A 19,794-nucleotide genomic window follows, 5' to 3' on the forward strand; every position below is an offset into this window, starting at 1 on the left:
ATGGGAATGCAAGCTGGTGCAGCCACTCTGGAAAACAGTATGGAGGTTCCTCAAAAAACTAAAAATAGAACTACCCTAGGACCCAGGCATTGCACTACTAGGCATTTATCCACGGGATACAGGTGTGCTGTTTCGAAGGGACACATGCACCCCAATGTTTATAGCAGCACTATCGGCAATAGCCAAAGGATGGAAAGAGCCCAAATGTCCATCGATGGATGAATGGATAAAGAAGATGTGGTGTATATATATAAATATACATATACATACACACACAATGGAGTATTACTCAGCAATCAAAAAGAATGAAATCTTGCCATTTGCAACTATGTGGATGGAACTGGAGGGTATTATGCTAAGTGAAATTAGTCAGAGAAAGACAAAAATCATATGACTTCACTCATATGAGGACTTTAAGAGACAAAACAGATGAACATAAGGGAAGGGAAACAAAAATAATATAAAAACAGGGAGGGGGACAAAACAGAAGAGACTTATAAATATGGAGAACAAACTGAGGGTTACTGGAGGGGTTGTGGGAGGGGGGATGGGCTAAATGGGTAAGGGGCCCTGAGGAATATACTCCTGAAATTATTGTTGCACTATATGCTAACTAATTTGGATGTAAATTTTTAAAAATAAAAAATAAAGTTAAAGAAAGAAAGAAACACATTCAGGAAAAAAAAAAAAAAAAAAAAGATGTATCTTCAGTTGCACTTACTCAGTGAAACCATCTCACTCCCCCAGGAAATGTAATCCTTTTCTATGCTTCCATGTAATTTTGTAAGAGAGTTTTTAAGAAACTTACATAGACTGTTTTATATTACAGCTATTTGTGGACATATCTTGTAGACCTATGTGTCGATCTTCAGAGCCCGACACAGTATTTATTAAATTGAATTGATTTTTTTTGACCAGGAAATTTGGGTCTTAAATTTCATAATTGAAATTACATCATAAAATCATTCCAAATACACTCTACCTATAAATAGTTCCTCTCTCTCTGTGATAACATCCAGCCTGGCAATTTAGCACCCTTGCCACCCACAGCTCTCTGGAAGCTGCACAAGATAATGTGAGATAATGTGACTTCTAGAGATGGGTGGTGGTGGTGGTGGGGGTGGGAAACCCCACAGCCGATTGGACCAGGAGTGAGCACACACCTGACCCAGGAAGAACCAATCACTTGCTCAGAAATGACTTGTCTGATCCAGGCTAATTCCTTCATCCTTGGAGAATTTCAGGATGGAATGCCAATTGTGGGTGGGTGCTGGAACTTAGTGGTCACAGTATAGGTCCAGGATGAGCAGTCCTGTTGTGTGTGTCTCACAGGATGATTGAATGGAGGAAGGCAGGTAAAATGGAGAAAAGGCTGAACCGGCTCAGAATCAGAGACCAAGAGATCCAGGGAAGAGCCATCCTATTCCTGAGGGTTTCCCAGTTCTCTGGCCAATTTGAATGAAGCCCGACCAATACTTTGTTTTCTATCCTTGGATCCTGGGAGAGATCTCTGTATACTCAGTAAGTAACCCTTTGTACCTCAGTGGACTGATGTTTCGTACAGTCACATGCATCCTACTGAAAAAAAGAAATTGTTCTCATGAATCAGTTCCAGCCTCTAACCTGTCCTGTCACTAGAATTTATATCTTATCCTTGGCCCTCCCTTACTAGCTAATTATGACTTTGGGCACATTTTTTGTTCACTCTGTGTCTCAGTTTCTTCAATAGATAAAATGCAGTGATTTCCTAAAGTACCATTTCTGTACTTTCCATACATTATCTCAGGTGCCTTTTTTAAAAAGTTTCTTAGAATACAGGCAAAGAATTTTTCCCAACATTTTACCAACTTTCCCAAGATCTCACAATTAAGTACTAGCAAAAATGGGACTCAGATACCAGTCTTCTGACTTTCTGGTCAGGTCACCATCAGGTGTAACTCAGAGAATATAAATAATTTCTTAAAAGGATGATAAATTGTAGATTGAATGAATGCATGAATGAATGAATTAACAAGCGAATGAATAAACTCTAAGATTTCTCTCCTGAGAATTTTTGTTGAAAGACCTTCAAGTCACTAAAGCTAACAGTGACTTCATATTTATAGGAGTCCCATGTCAAAATATATTGATACTGGGTTCAGTAGTAGGGACACTAGATGGAATGCTTATCTATGATGGTAATCAAGTGCTCTATTTAGAAAAATATGCATAATATTCCTACTTGTGGCATGTACTTCATGAGGATTCCAGTTACCATCTAGAAGTTCAATTTCAAGGTCACAGGCTCAAGACCCATGGGCAATACCCTGTACTTCCCCACTTTAAAATGTGCGCGCTCAGGTCACAAAGAACTTCCAGTTCAGTTCCCCGGACCTTCTTCACACTGTCCGCAAGCCCACTGACACAGCCTGACCAGGTCCTACCACGGACCGCTTCCTTCCTTTCCTTCCCACAGACCAGGGCTGCCTGTTGGGCTGATTTTGCTCAGAGCACACGCCTCCCTTGCGGCCAGGAAGAGGCTGATCTTTGCTGCTCCTCAGAGTTGCCCCTGCACTGTTCTGTTCACAGCCCTGCTGAGTCACCACCCTTTCCTCCCAGCTGCTGCCACCAGACCACATGGCTTCTTTCTCAATTCAAGCCGAAAGAGAAGAGCACGTTATGCAAACTAGATGCCAGCACAAGACTGCAACCCCTTTGGTCCCCTCCCACCCAAAAAGCACACAGAGGGCTTCTTATGTAATTTAGGAATTGGCCAACACCGTGCTTGCCTCAGCAACACATATACTGAAAAAAAAAAGGGGGATTGACCAACACAGCATGTTGTAATTGTGCCTGTGTGAGAAAGAGGTGGAGGGAGAAAGCAGGTTGGGGGCTAGTTCACTGCTGAAAGGGCTGCCCCCCAGTTGACCTGGTCAATACGGCTCAGAGAAAATCACCGAGTGTGTAAGTTGAAGAGATCATAACATTACAAGCTCTTTTGCTATAATGCTGCTATCTACCATTATAGTGGTATATAATAACATCAGTAACACCGATGTCTTTACTATATGCCATACCTCATGTTAATTCCATTATATGCAGTGTGTATATAGTTTAATACAAGTAAAGCCTTTAACATAGTATCTGACACAGGGGCGCCTCAATGGCTCAGTTGGTTGAGCATATAACTTGGGCTGAGGTCATGATCTCACAGTTCGTGGGCTCGAGCCCAATGTTGGGTTCCTGCTGTCAGAGCAAAGCCTGCTTCGGATCCTCTGTCCCCATCTCTCTCTCTGCCCCTCCCCAGCGCACATGCATGCTCTCTCTCTCTCTCTCTCTCTCAAAAATAAATAAACATTAAACAATTTTTTAACATAGTATCTGACACAAAGTAAGTGCTCAATGAATGCCAAGTATAGCAATAATATTATCTTACTTATCCTTAAAACCAACCCCAAATCTTTGCTATGCCTTTGATCTTCCATCAGTCATTTCTTCAGGAACTATGTACTGAGCAGTACTATGTATCAAGCACTACGGCCCTGGGGACACAGAAGAAAAAGCCCATGCGCTTCCAGACATGGGTTCCAGTTTAGCTCAACCACTATCTTTCTGGGTGACGTTGGGTGTCCTCCTTAAGCTTTCTGAGCTTAAATTAGTTCAACTGTTCAATGAGTACAATAATTTCTATGTCATAGGTTGTTGATAGGATTAGAAATCCCATCCAAAGAGTTGAACCCAACACATCACTCATACGAGGAGAAGCTCCTAATACAATCTTAGCATCATTTAATAGAGAATTTTTATACATTATTCTTGAAAGAGAATACTAAGAGAGAATCCCTTTTCAAGCTCATGAAGTAATTAGTAGAACCTGGGAGTTGAACCCTCGTCTACCCATAGGCCATGCTATCAGCCAACGCAATTCAAAGTTTGAAATCAGGATTTCTCTGAGACACACTGGTGTATCTAGATTCCACATCTCCCCTGGACAGATGAGGTACCAATATGCATGGAAAGGAGATTTTTTAAAAATTGAGGAATCCAGGAGCACCTGGATGGCTCAGTCGGTGGAGTGCCCCACTTCGGCTCAGGTCATGATCTCACGTTTGTGAGTTCGAGCCCCGCGTCAGGCTCTGTGCTGACAGCTCAGAGACTGGAGCCTGCTTCAGATTCTGTATCTCTCTCTCTCTCTCCCCTCCCCTGCTCATGCTCTGCCTCTGTCTCTCAAAAATAAATAAATGTTAAAAAAATTTTTTTTTTTTTTAAATTGAGGAATCCAGCTCAAGCATAAAATCGAATCCTGTAGAAATCTTCAGATACTTGGCATGACATGAAGTTAAATACAGCAGCAGCCCTGTCGATGGAAAAATCAATAGCTGTGTAGCCAAACAAACCTCAATAAATGCTCCTTAAAAGAAATTTTGTTGTTGTTGTTGATTACTATTCAGAGATAACATTTTTGGAAATTTTGAACAGAATGAGTTTGTAAGGATAAAACCCTTGCTCCCACCCAACCCTCCAGCCCCTTCCCATATCTCATACTCTAAGAACATTAAAGTCTTTGAATCCGAATGATTTGCAGTCCCAAAAAAGAGACTAAAATCAAAACTGATTTGGGGAAAAGCAGTAACTTTCTGACCTCTTTGTACTCACTCTTCAGGAAATTTTTAATGTCTCTTAGTTAGTTTTTTTATTTTTCTTCTTGTTTTGGTCTTATATTTGAAATATTCCATCTGTGGATTCATTTTCTGGATTCATTCCCTAGAGTTTTATGTATGAGAAAGTTTAGAGCAATGTTTGTGAGACATCTTTTTGTTCCAATCCACAAATATATTTTACGCTATAGCCTAAATGCACATATATGTACATATGTATCTAAAACAAAAGTTTCATGAATTGGTACCATACTATAATGTGTGCACTATGATTTTTAGAATTTTATGCTATCTTACATATAAAAAATTGAACCAGAGGTCCAGGGGGAGTAGGGAAGGGATTACTAGGCTGAGCACGGGACACTTGCAGGGCACAGAGACTATTCTGTGTGATATGGTAATGATGGGCACATGACATAATGCATTGTCAAAACCAACAGAATGAATGACACAAATAGCGAACCCCAGCACATACGATGGACTTTAGTTAATAATCCTGTATCAATATTGGTTCATCAGGGGCGCCTGGGTGGCTCAGTCGGTTGAGCGTCCGACTTCGGCTCAGGTCATGATCTCGTGGTTCGTGAGTTCGAGCCCCACGTCGGGCTCTGGGCTGATGGCTCAGAGCCTGGAGCCTGCTTCCGATTCTGTGTCTCCCTCTCTCTCTGCCCCTCCCCCGTTCATGCTCTGTCTCTCTCTGTCCCAAAAATAAATAAACGTTAAAAAAAAATTTGTTTAAAAAAATATTTGTTCATCAGTTAAAGCATATGTACCTTCTGTGCCGTTTTCATATTAACCGAAAACTGCTCTAAAGGATGAAGTCTATTAAAAAAATTTTTTTTAAGTAAAATAAAAATAAAAAGTTGCTTGTAGCTTATAAAATTGATCTCACTACGCACTAATGGCTCACTCTCCACAATTTGAAAACTTGTGGTCTAGAGAGAGTGCTCAGGCCTTCTAACCAGCTCTATCAGTCCAGGGAGCCTGGCCTTAGACAAACCACATGATACTGTGTCTCACCTTTCTCATCTGAAGAATGGGGCGTCTGATCAGATAAATGCCAAGATTCTTGTTGCATCCACACAACTCCTGAAACAGAATGCTACGGGCACCAGTGACAGTCACAACAAAATTTATTGCAATGAGAGGCAAGGCCAACCGATCGGGACCCACACTCTTGACCAGAGTGAGTTCTCCAACAGCCAGCGGGGTACAGAGTTTTTATAGCCGACCATATCGTCTTATCATCACCTGGGGACAGAACAAAGAAATAGTTCCCAGATGGGGGTGGAAACAGTTCAGATATGCCCTTGCCCCAATCCAATCAAACACTAAACCAGTTGATTTTCCTTAAACTTTTGTTCCCTTGATTGATAGGACAAGGCTGTTATCTCTTAATCTACAGTGTTAAAACAAAGCTGTTATTTCTTAAGGCTACAGGTTAGCCCTACACTACAATTTAACCCTTACAATTCTTACCAGCTCCAAAATAGTATAAGTAGAAATTCTCATTTTAAACTGTCTTGGAATGAAAGAAAAGTTTATTAAGCAAAAGTTGTAAATTATATATATATATATATATATATATATATATATATATATACACACACACACACACATATATAATTATGTAAATTATATATAGTTATAAAATAATTTATAATATAACTTATATAAGCTATGTAAATATATATAATTATGTAAATTTATATATATATACATATATATATATATATACACACACACACACACACACACACACACACATATATAAATGCTGTTTAGGCCAACTGTATTTTTACAGACATCTCATGGGCACTCTTATCTCTCCTATTTAAAATAAATAAGATGATGGGGCACCTGGATGGCCCAGGCGGTTAAGCGGCCGACTTCAGCTCATGATCTCACAGTCCATGAGTTGGAGCCCCGCATCGGGCTTTGTGCCGACAGCTGGGAGCCTGGAGCCTGCTTCAGATTCTGTGTCTCCCTCTCTCTCTCTGCCCCTCCCCTGCCCACACTCTGTCTCTCTCTCAAAACAATAAAATAAAATAAAAAAGATGAAAGGTAATGGTTTCTGAGCAAAATATATAATTACATTTGTCTCTGGGTTCCTAATTCACAACCCTGTGGGTGAAGCAAAGAGCATTTGGGAATGATGCAGACGGTACCTCCTTCTCCCCTACTGCCATGGTCTGGCAAGACTCACCTGAACTCAGTTCTCATTGGCTCCATTTGATGTCTGCCAAGAGCTTGCCATAGGCCAGACCCCATGCTAGGAATAAGCCCCACGCTGTCCCACCTCCTGTAAGTTGGGTCAGGACATGGAAATTAGGTTACCTCATCTCAGATCTTTCTTGCTTTCCTTACCCTAGGACCACCTTGGGAAAGACAGCAAACTGGGAAGAATGCATGTAGGCTCTGGCCCAGGCAGACCTGGGGTGAATCCCAGTGTTCAGTGCTGCTTCTCAGCGGCTGTTGAACCCCAGGTAAGCTATCTAACCACTCCTCTCAGTGTTCTCAAGTGAAAATGGGGTAATAAAATCCCATCTCCTAGGACTTTCTGAGAATGAAACAGGGAATGGAGCTGACATGCTGGTCCTGCACCATACTGCAAAGCAGATGTCCTTGGAACACCTTCCCCATTTTTCATATTTGCTCTGCACCCTCTGCACCTCACCCACACTTTCTGCAACCAGCAATGTTACAGACCCATCCCAAACACCCAGTGCTTCCCCTACCCATTTGACTTATTTGCCTTATTTTCTAAGAACGGGTGACCCTAAGTGAGTGTGGAACAAATCACCTTGTATGTTTCCCCTTCTGTGCCAAGAAGTCCTTGTACGAGAACCCAACTGACATTGAACTTCCCTCTAGGGGGAAAAGTCATCACTATGAGATGGCAGCTCTCTGGGAGGTGCAGTCCCAGTCTTCCAGCTTGGTTTTAGTGGGGCTGCTTTGAGGTTGATTGCATGACTAATACTAATGATAGCAAACAAGTTATTATTTAATGAAAGTCTCTAGTAGCTGGGCATGTGTTAAACAGTGTACACAAATACCTCTATGCCTCACAACCGTCTTGAAAGGCTAGGCTTTCCCTTTTACAGATGAAGACGTTGAGTCTCAGATTCATTTATTCATTCAGGGAAAATTTTTAATGAATGCTTACTATGTGCCAAACATGAGATTAGACGCTGGGGATAGAAAGCTGAGTAACATGTAGTCCTTGCCCTTGGGAAACTTATGGTCCGGTGGAGAATCTGGTGGATCAAGACAATTGCTATCCTGGAGTTCACCCAGGGAAGGTCGGAAAACACAGAAGATGGCACCTGACCAGACTGGGGTTGTCAGGGAAGGTAAAGATAGAAGCCTAAGTCTTTTCTTAAGCCTAGTTGATCTGAAGTCTCTCCCCTCTTTCACCCCCTTTCCCCCTGCCCTGTTGGCCCCCACCAATAGAACAAACCTAGAACAATATCTCAAAGTCCCATAAGGACTTTTCTGTACCTTGGACTGGCACATGCAAGTGCCCAGGGACCATGCACATCTCAACGGGAGTCCCCCAGAGAGAAAGTGTACTAAAACTAGGAGGACCGGATAGTTCATGCCCAAACCGAGACACTTTTGAGAATGAAAGGGACCCTATTAACAATTATTAGGATAACAGGTATAAACTAGGTGGCAACCTGGAACACAGGCTCTGGTTAAATACAACCTAAAGGAATACTTATAATGAAGAGATGTAAGTCTATCTTTGGCTGGATGGTTGATTAGTGGGGAGGATACTTGGGGATACTAGATATCCCTTGAGCCTTTCCACTAAGCAATGACATGGGCCTGAGTGTTGGGTCTATTTCTCTGAGCTCGGGGAGGCCCTGCCTGACAGTGGGTGTGGGGTAGGGAGTGATTGCCTTAGCAACAATCATAGAAGCCCCTCAGGAATAGTTACCAGGATGAGAGCACCAGCCAGGGGAATACCCGAGAAAGAGCAGCCCCCAGCAGGGAGAGCCTCCCTTGCTGCCACCACAACTGGTAATTGGAATCCAGCAATCACTCTGATTGGCGGTAGTGAGCCAAAGCCACGTCGGCCCTCACTGATGCATGGCTGGGCTGAAGAAAGAGCTCATTGAATAGTTCGTGGAAAAGAGTGGTGCCCAAGAGGCCAGACTGGAGAATGTGGCCGCCTCAAGCACAGCGCTTGGCAGGACATCAGGCCTGAAAGGTACAGCAAAGGCCGCCCAGAATCGGTGCTTGGGGCAGGGTTTTGCATCACAAACTGGCCATGGCAGGGACAGAAGGGATCTCACGGGCCTGGTCTGTGTGTTTGTGATTCACCGCTGCTGAACGTGTCCAAGGGTGTTTGAGCTGCAGCTTGGCCTTCGTGTGAAAGAGAAAACCCAGACCTGGGTGAGCGGGAGAGGCAAGGCCATGCCCCCAGGGCTTTGTCAGCAGCTCCTTGCTTCTAGTTTCCTAGAAGCTCCCTGCCCAACCTGGAGCCAGAGACCTGGGCGGCCAGATAACTTGGATCTAATCCTCAGATCTAATCTGGCTCCATAGCCTCCCAGCTGGGTGAATGAGGTCACAGTGATAACGCGTGATTTACTGTGTGCTCGGCACTGCTCTAATCACTTTGTGTCTCTTTTCTCACTCTTCGCAGCTACTCTAGGTCCTATTACTGTCCCCATTTTACAGATGAGGACACTGAGGCACGGGATACTTAGGGACTCTGCTTAAGGTCACAGGGCGAGATGGTGATGGAATCAGGAGTTGAACCTAGCCACGTGACTCAAGCAACGGCGTGTTGGGCCACTGTCTTCTACGCTGGCTCAGGAGTTGTAAAATGGGGAGGAACGTGATGCCTCCTCCCTAGGGTGTTGTGATATTCGAGTGGGGTAATCCGTTTACAGCACGGGGGCGGTGTGAGCTACTGTTGGTGTGATTTGTCACAGCCCCTCTGCGGCCTTGTCGCTCTGTTTCTTCTCAGTCTCCTTCAGATGACTTTCTGATTGAACTTCATGAGAGTTGGAGCTTCTGGGGTTTGGACACGTTGTCTGTTTGGCATGTGTGGAGGGGCCGGGCAGCAAAGATCAAAACCCTGTGGATAAGTGGGGATTCTCTACTCACCTAAACAGTGTTCCAGGAATCCTTCAAGGATTGAAGGTTATGTTTAGTCCTCTGCACCGAAGTTTAGAGGTTCTTCTGTAACTTTGTTTAACTGCTAAAAAAAAAAAAAAAATCTCCATAGCGATAACAACAACCCTCCTGTTTTGTTTTTGTTTTTTGTGGCTCCCATGCACACACAGAAAAACAAAGAAAAGTGATCAACTGAAGCTACTTGTATCCAAGGCTCCCATATATAAGGGAAGGAAAGCTTTTCCCTCCAGGGGCAGGGGCAGATATATAGAGGCAGGGGTGGAGGTGGGGTTCCCACCATCCTGGTGCCTCTCTCCAATTCCAAAGCTGAGGTAAGACCAAGTGGCCCGAGAGAAGCCCCAGGGAAACTCCAGGTCTTGCTTCCCTGCATACCAAAGAGATTCTTGGTCTCCTCTTGAGGTAGGCAGCCCCTCCGTGCAGCCCAGCCCTTTTGTTTTTCTTAAATGTTTACTATTTTTGAGAGAGACAGAGACAGAATGCGAGTGGGTTAGGGGCAGAGAGAGAGAGAGAGACACAGAATCCGAAGCAGGCTCCAGGCTCCGAGCTGTCAGCACAGAGCCCGACGTGGAGCTCGAACTCACAAGCTGTGAGATCATGACCCGAGCTGAAGTCTGTGGCTCAACTGACTGAGCCACCCAGGCCCCCCAAGCCCAGCCCTTTTGTGTGGAGAAGTTCCTGCTCACTCTCCTCATAAAGAAGGAACGTAGGAGCTTGTAGATGGGGAGACGCTGGGGTTCTTTTTTCGATTTTGGATTCCTTTTCCAGTCCTCTGGGGCTCATATGCCCCATCGTCTGGTCAGTAAGGAGCTGCACTCCAGGACACTCAGGTGCTGGGACCAGTGGGCCGCTTCTGAGATCACCCCAAGAGACCTGCAGAGATTTGGCGGGCTTGAGGATTAAGGACAAGAAAAGAGTCCACAAGCCAGTGACTCAAGACTTCTCCAGCTGTCCCGGGACCGCTCTGGTTGCTAGAGGATACTGTGCAAGCTTGGAGGCTGTGGCTGGGTTTGCCTTTCCGACCATCTCTACTTCCATTTTTATGCTCTGCAGGGGATGGATGGTGCTGGTTTGCCTTCCTCCAGAAACGTCCACAGAGGGGAACAAAGGAGAAGGAGCTAGGAAAGATGAGGGGAGAGGGAGAGGAAGAGAAAAACCCATAGCCAAGATTGTCTTAGGAGATTTTTCAGGGAAGGTTAGTCTACGACCGCCCCCCACCCCATCACGAGTTTTGTTTTTAGAGCAGATAACATATCTGTGTATGTATAATTACAGGCCCACTTAGAAATGCCACAGGGAATTTTGTGTCTTCCTAGATCCCCCCTTTCCCTTTCGCTCAACAGAAAGCTTCGTTTGGGTTGCACAAAGCAACAGAGGAGTACTGCTGAGTCCTTATGGCCACGTTACCTCCGACTTTCATGAAGCCGGGAGGATGGAACTCCATACTGCCTGGTGGGAGGAAGGACCTCAGGGGGCCTTTGGGCCCCAAAGGCAGCAGCCCCCGGGAACTTCGAGAGGGTCTGGGTCGCCTGAAACTGGCCTGTCTTAAAAGCTTGCCCTCAGCAAGGAAAGGCTGGATTTGGCTAAGAGATAAGCAGGGGCACGTTTGACCCTTTTGTGTCCTTCATTTGATATTAATATAACTAGACAAGGAGGGAGGAGGCTGACCTCAAAGAGATAAAGACTGTTTTCCTATGAGTTAAAGGACCCAAGATCTCTTTGTTTTGTTTCTGTCTGGAAGACTCGAGCTCATTCCAGTCCTGTGAAAGGTCGTCAAATACCCAGCCGGCCGGCCCCATTGTAGTAACTGTCTCTGTGAACTCACTTCAGAGGACACCATTCTGCTTAATATTGGCGAAAGGCACCTGGGTTTGTTGTTGTTTGTTTTGTTTTGCAAGAGTGGGTATGATGAACAGTTGAGAGTCTGGTTACCCTGGTGCCAAAGACAAATCCTAGTACCGCCTGCTTCTGGCTCAATTGTCCCCAGCCCTCGAGAGTAATTCAGTTAGAACACAGAGAACAGAGAGGCACTGACTTCCCCCTTCCCGTGGGTGGGTTCCATGAGAGTCTTTTTTTTCCCCCCAGATCAGCCAATAGCAGAGCCTGGCATCTAGGACCCTGCCACGCTGTCCTCACTCCCACCCCCCCTTCCCCCCTGGTTCAAACGACTTCACAAAACAGCAACAGTTAGCTGCCTGGGGCAAATGGTGCCCTACAATCTGGACAGCTGGAACAGTTTGTCACGAGCTGGTTTGTAATTTTATTTGTGAAATGTGTTTGTTTGTAATTTTAGATGTACCTGCACCCACCCGGATTTCGGCGCTTAGTAATTATCCCACTCCTAAAACCTGGAGTCCAGGAGGAAGGAGGGAGCAGGGCTAGGGATTCAGAAGAGCAGCTGCAGGGCCTGGCTGTGCTAGCCTATGCTGGCTAATAATAGCTCCCAGTTATCTCACCCCAGCTCTGCCAGGTATGCAAGGGCTCCTTTATCTCCTGTAATCCTCCCAACAGCCCTGGAAGGTGCAGGTGATCCCCATCGTGATGAGACGGAAACTAAAGCTCTAAGAGAGGGAGCGATTGGCCTAAACTCACACAGCCAGTGACCGAGAGCAGGTTCGAACTGTCCCGATTCGGCACTTTTCGGCATCAGGCTGCACAGCTGCTTCCAGCTGATGAATTTAACAAGAGCGGGTGCCAGAAAGGCCAGTTGAGCCAGGAAGGGAACCATTGCCAACATGCCAAACGCAAAGGGGTTTGAAACCTGAGAACTGGCAGTTTACCACTGGGAAAACACAGGGCGGGTGGAGGTGTTTCTGGGACACCAGGCAGGGACGCAAACGGCAGCCGCCTCACGCCTGTTTGGAAGCACCCTCGGCCGCTCCCTGATACTCATTTGGGCATCGCAGGAGTGTAGAGAGCCACAGATGGGTGTTTTTTGTTTTTTGGTTTTTTTACAATTTATCTTAACATAATCTTGCAGGGAAAGGCTGGTGGCAAAACATAACGAAGCCGATGTTGCTGAAGTCAGATGCAAGTATAAACTGGTCTTCTTCCGAGAGATTTTGAATGGAATGAGTGCCCCTCGCCTGGGTACCTCCCAATACCCATTCCCAAGAAGCCCCAGTGAAGCTTCTTTATCCTTCTCCACCTCCGCTTCCTATTCCCACCCCGCTGGCTGCAGGTGTCTCTGTGTGATAGCGAGGGCGGCCACTCCGGTAAGTGCCAACATCAAAGCATGCTGCCACGTTATCTTCTCACTCACCACGCGTCCCGACGTGCTGCTTGGTGGACCCGGGGTCATGCTCTCCATCTGTCTCTCTTTGATAGGTACATTTCTCTTCCATCACTGTGTGTTCCGTGGTTGATGAATCCAGAGCATGACATGTATTTCTAAGAGAAGGCTTACCCTACGCCAGGCACTGTTCTCAGCCCGATACACGTATTAACTATTCATCCTCACAAAATAGCATGAGGTGGGCAGTGCCATTGTCTCCACTTTACAGGTGATAATAGTTGAGGCCCAGAGAGGTTAAGCTCCTTGCCCATGTCACACAGCTGGTGAGTAGCAGAACCAGGGTAGGGATCTGGGCCTCCTGACTCTGGTGCTCACATTCTTAGCTGCTCCGCCATAGTGCTTTTGGTCTGAGCCAGGTGTTCATTCATGCATCTCTTCCTGGGCGTTCCATGGTTGGGCCGCTGCCGCCATATCTGGCTCTTGGCTGCAACGCTGAAATTCTATCAGATTCCCAGGTGAATGCCATGCTATTTTGGGCAGTCAAGGAAAATATCACATAGCGCTGTCCATGCCCTCCGCAGGGCGGCTCTGAAGGATTCATCTTCCTCTGGGACAAACTCTTCTCCTCTTTGGATCTGGGCACTGTGACTCAGTTTCTAATGTTATTGAATATGATGCTGGACAAACTGCAAGCATCACTACCTATTTGTAGAACATGCAATCAGCCATCTGGGAAAGGCACGGAGTAGAAAATCCCAACAGGAGCAATGTCTGGGGTCATTCACGGGAACACGCCAATTCCAGAACTTAAGAGGCACCTTGGAAGGAATGAGGATAATAATAGCTAATGCTTATTAAGCCCTCACAACGTGCCATCCCTAGTCAAAGCACATTCCAGGAAGTATCTCATTTAATCCTCACCGCAGCCTTCTGATGTAGATCCTATTATTATCCCCCTTTGGCAGATGAAAAAAATGAGACTTAGAGAATTGATTTGCCAAGATCACAGGGCTCATAAACAGGAGATCCAGGATTCAAAAGCAGCCAGTGGCTTCAAAGACTGATCTCAAACATGGCGCTACAACTGATGGTATTTTCTTAACCGCGGCTCTATTTTGGGGAGATGGGGATTTTCAACCATCTCATCATCAGCTACATTGCCTGCCAGCTTTGAATGAATGAGGCCCCAGAAACAAAATGAAATGAAAGGCTGCCCTGAAATAATGTGAAGTTCCCAGTTGGGGAACAGGGTTGGGAGGGGAGAAGTTGGGATAGGATATCCCCAGGTGGGCACTAGAAAGGAATCAGAAGAGTCTTTCTCAGTCAACATCCAAGGAAGCAGGGGACTTGGGGAGGGACAACCCAGGGTCTTTCCCTTGACCCTCTGAGTTCTGGTCATCCTTCCCCACCCGCCTTGACCCCACTGGGTGCTCATTCTTGTCACCTGTTGCTGTTGGTTGCTTGCCCCCATTTCTGAGGTGCTGACTGGAAGGAATCATGTCTCCCAGCTGGCAACAGAGTTTTCATTTTAGCATTCAAAAGGCTAGACGTCACCACTTTGGTGACTACTAGTTGTAACATTGCTACATTCTTTTGAATGGAGTTTAAAATTTTCTCCACAAATCATATATCTGATAAGGGATTAATATCCAGAATATATAAGGAACCTCTACAACTCAACAAGAAAAAAACCTGATTAAAACATGAGGCAAGGACTAGGGGCGCCTGGGTGTCTCAGTTGGTTGGTGTCCAACTTCGGCTCAGGTCACCATCTCATGGTTCATGAGTTCAAGCCCTGTGTTGGGCTCTGTGCTGACGGCTCACAGCCTGGAGCCTCCTTCGGATTCTGTGTCTCCCTCTCTCTCTGCCCCTCCCCTGCTCGTTCTGTCTCTGCCTCTCTCTCAATAATAAATAAACCTTAAAAAAAATTTTAAACAAAACAAAACAGGAGGCAAGGACTTGAACAGGAATTTCTCCAGAGAAGGTATACAAATGGCCAACAAGCCCATGGAAAGCGGCTCAACTTCTCTAGTCTTCAGGGAAATGCAAATCAAAACTACACAACCCATTAGGATGGCTCTCACCAAAACAAAACGAACCAAAACAAAACAAAGTGTTGGTAAGGTTGTGGAGAAAGCGGGACCCTTGTGCATTGTTTGTGGGAACGTAAACTGGGGGGGCTGCCGTAGAAAACAGTTTGGCGGGTCCTCTAAAAGTTAAACATAGAGTTACCAGATGATACAGCAATTCCACCTCTGAGTATATACCCAAAAGAATTAAAAGCAAGGCCTCAGATCCTTTGTACACCATTGTCCGTTGCAGCATTATTCACAATAGCTAAGAGGTGGCAACAACCGAAATGTCTATCGATGGGTGACAAGAGGAACAAAGTATGGTATAGCCACACGATGAAATTCGGCCATAAAGAGGAATGATGGTCTGGTACCTGCTGCAACATGGATGAACATTAAAAACATCATGATCGGGGTGCCTGGGTGGCTCAGTCGGTTGGGCGTCCGACTTCGGCTCAGGTCACGATCTCGCGGTATGTGAGTTCGAGCCCCGCGTTGGGCTCTGTGCTGACAGCTCAGAGCCTGGAGCCTGTTTCAGATTCTGTGTCTCCCTCTCTCTCTGACCCTCCCCGGTTCATGCTCTGTCTCTCTCTGTCTCAAAAATAAAGAAATGTTAAAAAAAAAAAAAATCATGCTCCGTAAAATAAGCCAAACACAAAAGGACAAACATTGTATGGTTGTACTTGTATGAGGCACCTAGAATAGGCAAATTCATAGAAAGAGAAAGTAGAGTGGAGGTTAGCAGGAACTGGAGGGAAGGGGGTAAATGAGAAATTTGGGGGGGGGGCAAAGTCTCTGTTTCGAATAATGCACAAGTTGTGAAAATGGGTAGTGGTTAGGCAACATTGTAAATGTACTCAATGCCATTGAACTCTGCTCATTAAATGGATAAAGTGGTAAATTATGTTATGTATAATTTTACCGGAGCACAAAACAAAACAAAACAAAACAAAACGAAAATCACACAAAAAAAGTGTAATGTAAAAAGTTCTGTGGGGTTTAATCATCCAGCAGTTTATAATTCCATTAACATTCACCTCACCTACCCTGCAGAGAGGAGTACCATGTGAAAACTACACTTGGCTCTCTAACTGGAACTAAAAACACCCCTACTCTACTCCTTGGATTTCCCCCAAAGCGAATCTGTCCACACGTGGTTGCTATTGGACCCTACCTGTTGCTACAGTATCACCATGCTGTTACCAAGAAATGTGACATGTCCTGACTTTCAGAGCATTCACATAGTGCATAAAACCACTCTGTGCCTTGGTATAAGGCCACATCTCCTTCAAGTACTTAATCATTAAAAAAAAAAAAAAAAAAAAAAAGTAAGCTAAAGATTTATCTGGCTACAATTTAAACTCCAGTCATTGTTTAGTCAGGGACAGAGCCAATTGTAGTGTTTAAACTTCATTATTATTTGGACAGGGACAGAGCCAAGTTTACAGAATTCTGGAAGGCAAGCTTAACCTTAGAGTACCTTAGCAGTTGTTCTCTGTGGCCGGTCCCGAGGATTTAATTTGAAGCAAACCGTTCATCCTTTTACAACCCAAGGGTTTTTTTCTGTGTATTGGAAATAGAAAGACGAAGAGAAAAGTACAGCATAGGGAATACAGTCAATAATATTGTAATAATGTTGTGTGATGGGGGCACCTGGCTGGCTCAGTCAATAGAGCATGTGACTTTCGACCTCAGGGTTTAAGTTTGAGCTGCACATTGGGTATAGAGATTACGTAAAATCTTTAAAAAGTATATAATGTTGTATGGTGACAGATGGTAACCACACTTATGATGAGCATTGATAAAATTGTGAAATCACTATGTTGTACACCTGAAACTAATATAACATTGTATGTCAACTATACTTTAATAATAAAAAAAAAAAATTGGGGGGGGCAGGCGGATGGGTGGCTCAGTCAGTTGAGCGTCTGACTTCAGCTCAGGTCACGATCTCACCGTTCGTGAGTTTGAGCCCCACGTTGGGCTCTGTGCCGACAGCTCCAAGCCTGGGGCCTGCTTCAGATTCTGTGTCTCCCTCGCTCTCTGCCCCTCCCCCGCTTATGCTCTGTCTCTCTTTCTCTCTCTCTCAAAAATAAATAAACACTTTAAAAAGTGTAAAAAAAAATGTAGAAATAGTGCTAATAGAGTGAAGTCAGTGTTCATAGGCATGTGTCCAAAGTATTGTGGGGTGAAAGGTCATGGTTGGGGGACAAGAAAAGGGGCCAACATGGGTCACAGAGAAGATAGCATTTGAGCCAAATCCTGATGGAAGAATGGAGCTTTCTGGGGTGACAAAACAGGAAGAGGGGCTTCAGGGTGAAGGAACGGCATAGGTGAAGTTATAGAGCGTGGCAGGATGGGCCATTCGGAAAACTCCCAGCAGCCACGTGTGGGTAGAGCAGGGTGAGTGGGAGAGTTTGAAGAAATTTAGAGGTTATCATATGCTCAGTGGGCAACTGCAAAGGACATTCAGCACGGAGGGGAGCTGGAGGGGCACGATCCGGTTTTCATTTCCAAAAAGAAATTTTTTTTTTTAATTTTTTTTTTTAATGTTTATTTATTTTTGAGACAGGGAGAGACAGAGCATGAACAGGGGAAGGTCAGAGAGAGGGAGACACAGAATATGAAGTAGGCTCCAGGCTCTGAGCTGTCAGCACAGAGCCCGATGCAGGGCTAGAACTCACGGACCGCAAGATCATGACCTGAGCTGAAGTCGGCCGCCTAACCGACTGAGCCACCCAGGCGCCCCCCAAAAAGAAATTTAAAGTTTGGTGGATGGATTTGAGGGATTAGACGCTTGGCACATGGAAGCCAGTTGGAGGCCTGTCAGAGTTGTGAAGTGAGAGGTAAAGAAAGGCCAAATTTAAGAGCGAGTTCAGAGGTAGCAGAGGCAAGATAATAACGGTAACTATTTTACTAGAGGGAGGTCCAAACTGAGGCCACATTTCTTTGCATCTTGGACTTATGTTACATTCAGGTGAGTCCCACAGGGCTCCTGTGGGAGCCCCAGCCTAGCATAGGAATTGGGTCTGTAACTGCTGCTTCCCCTCCTTCCTCTTCTCACCCTTGCCCAACCTCCCTGAATCATTTGAAGACCTGGTTTTTATTTGCTGATTTTAATGTATTCTATTTTATTTTTTGACTCTGTTTCACAGATGCTTCAAAAACCAAGAAAGTGTAAGAAGACAGTGAAGTGCTCCTCTCACCTGTCCTCCATCCACTCAATTCTACCACAAAAGGTAACCACGGTTTCTAGCTTCTTATGTATCCTTCCAGAGATAGTTTTCAATGTATATCCAAGAAAAGAGGATGATACATTCTTCCTTTTCTCCTTTTATTTCCTTTCCTTCTTGGGGATCCTTCTTAGGATAAGTTTAGGAATCCTAAGAGACCTCATTCAGTCTTAAGGAGTCAGTCCCGGCTACCATTATGTCTACTGATAAGCCTTTCTCCTCTTCAGCACCTAAAGGTATAAGGGCCCCAAAGCAGAAAGGCATCCAGCAGGACGAGGCCTTATCTCAGCAGCAGGCCCCGTCCATTCCTGGGCCTACTGCAGTAATTGAGGTATGCATGCTGGCCAGCACCAGGCATTCCAGGCGAGACCCTGAACACGTTGGAAAGAGCAGACATCCCTGAGGCCTCCAGTCTCAGGCTGCGGAGAGAGAAGCCCTGTGTTATGCTTAGATACGACTGCTCCACAGACAAGGGGACCCACGTTTTCAGTGACCATTAGCCATTTTTCCCTGGGCCCACCCGTGAGATTAAGCAGCGAGACCACAGGGGATCAGCCCTGGGCACTGCTCCCAGGGTCAGCTTTCCAAAATGGAGCCCCACTGTGACCCTGAGCCTGCAGAGGGGCACTGCTGGCTGTTCTTTCCTGCCAGCCAGCCTCAGCTCAGGCCACCTCGGTCTGCACCCCGAGGCCACCTCGGTCCGCACCCCAAGGCCAGCAGGGATATTACATTAACTTTGAAAGTAAAAGAAGAGCCTATCGGTCTTACTGTTTCCTTCCAGAAAGTTCTTGCAGGTTGCAAACCTGCGTGCCTTTGAGAGGAGCACCACCTCCCTTCACGCACAAAAGCAGCTGAGCCCTGAGGTCTTAGGGACAGGGAGAGGTATTTGATTTCAGATGGTTCTTTTCAGTGTGTCAGGTGGGTAAATTTGTAATAATAAAGGAGAGGGACTGAGTTTGGGGAGGGCCTGGGAGGTGAAATCAGTCCTGAACGTGTTGAGTTTGTCCCTGTGATCTCTCAGCCTCCTATTATAAACACAAATCCTGGTTTTAATGAGGTTTCAAATCTGCCCATTATCGAATTTTCTCAAGTCTGTACCTTTCATGGTTAACTTTAAGCTCCTCCTGGATTTTCTTAACTTAAGCAAGTCACATACTGGAATTTATGTATACAGGCTGTGCAAAACAAAAACCAAAAAACAGGGGTGCCTGGGTGGCTCAGTTGGTTAAGCGTCCGACTTCGTCTGGGGTCATGATCTCATGGTTCGTGAGGTTGAGCCCCGCGTCGGGCTCTGTGCTGATGGCTCAGAGCCTGGAGCCTGCTTTGGACTCTGTGTCTCCCTTTCTCTCTGCCCCTCTCCCGCTTGCGCTCTGTCTCCTTCCATCGCAAAAATAAATATTTTAAAAAATTAAAAACCACAACAAAAAAAACCTCCCCAAAACTACACCATACGATGCTCATGGGATACAACT

The 19,794-nt window shown here is 45.4% G+C and overlaps 1 long non-coding RNA gene across 2 annotated transcripts in view; it reads left to right on the top strand.

The window, feature by feature from the left end:
- The window catches only part of LOC132664378 (uncharacterized), a 39,976-nt gene that overhangs the window by 14,372 nt on the left and 5,810 nt on the right, over positions 1-19,794 (top strand). Inside the window, exons 1-3 of one of the 2 annotated variants that reach the window (XR_014136544.1) lie at positions 11,453-12,252; positions 12,763-12,997; positions 18,245-18,328. This is a non-coding gene — a long non-coding RNA (uncharacterized LOC132664378). Of the gene's footprint in view, positions 1-7,009; positions 7,124-11,452; positions 12,253-12,762; positions 12,998-18,244; positions 18,329-19,794 lie in introns of those variants that run through there. The other variant, XR_009603640.3, reaches the window with a different exon arrangement.

Source organism: Panthera onca, chromosome F2, assembly GCF_046562875.1.
Source record: "Panthera onca isolate mPanOnc1 chromosome F2, mPanOnc1 haplotype 2, whole genome shotgun sequence".
Taxonomy (NCBI): Eukaryota; Metazoa; Chordata; class Mammalia; order Carnivora; family Felidae; genus Panthera; species Panthera onca.